This window comes from Entelurus aequoreus, linkage group LG25 (assembly GCF_033978785.1).
Source record: "Entelurus aequoreus isolate RoL-2023_Sb linkage group LG25, RoL_Eaeq_v1.1, whole genome shotgun sequence".
In the NCBI taxonomy this organism is placed as follows: Eukaryota; Metazoa; Chordata; class Actinopteri; order Syngnathiformes; family Syngnathidae; genus Entelurus; species Entelurus aequoreus.
The window spans coordinates 6279063-6280219 of record NC_084755.1 but is presented as its reverse complement, the minus strand read 5'-3'; positions in this window follow the sequence as shown (position 1 = coordinate 6280219).

Here is a 1157-nt window from a genome sequence, read left to right as displayed (position 1 = left end):
TCCAAGAAAGTCTTTGATCTTGACCTTGAATTTCTGAAGTACTTCTTCTTTGGCTCCAACAAAATCATTTTTTGACAGAACTCATTAGAAAAAAAAACAGTTAATTACAAAATGACCCGCAAACTAGTCTTCATTTTCTTGACTAAAAATGTCTAACTGGAGTGACCTATTTTTATTTACCCCACTAAAACTGCTCTAGTTGGCGTGTACTTTCTCAGATGCTCTCCAATCACCTGAATAAAAGCACGTGTTGGACTTTGTAGTCAACATCTTTTACTCCACTAAATGTTGAAGGATTTATTTTTAAATCGTTTTAGTCGATTTTTAGTTTTTTAATGTTGAGAAATTTAGTTTAAGTCGTTTTAGATGACTAAATTAATATTATATATATGTATGTATATATATATATATATATATATATATATATATATATATATATATATATATATATATATATATATATATATATATATATATATATATATATATACACTACCGTTCAAAAGTTTGGGGTCACCCAAACAATTTAGTGGAATAGCCTTCATTTCTAAGAACAAGAATAGACTGTGGAGTTTCAGATGAAAGTTCTCTTTTTCTGGCCATTTTGAGCGTTTAATTGACCCCACAAATGTGATGCTCCAGAAAGTCAATCTGCTCAAAGGAAGGTCAGTTTTGTAGCTTCTGTAACGAGCTAAAGTGTTTTCAGATGTGTGAACATGATTGCACAAGGGTTTTCTAATCATCAATTAGCCTTCTGAGCCAATGAGCAAACACATTGTACCATTAGAACACTGGAGTGATAGTTGCTGGAAATGGGCCTCTATACACCTATGTAGATATTGCACCAAAAAGCAGACATTTGCAGCTAGAATAGTCATTTACCACATTAGCAATGTATAGAGTGTACTTCTTTCAAGTTAAGACTAGTTTAAAGTGCTTTTCCTTCAAAAATAAGGACATTTAAATGTGACCCCAAACTTTTGAACGGTAGTGTATACAACAAGCTAATGCAACGAAATGTTGTTCTTATCTGTACTGTAAAGTTCCAATTGAATGACAATAAAAGGAAGTTTAAGTCTAAATGTCGAAGAATTTAATCTAATTTGTTTTAGTTGACTAAATGTCGAGGAATTTCATCTAGATCACAGTTGACTAAA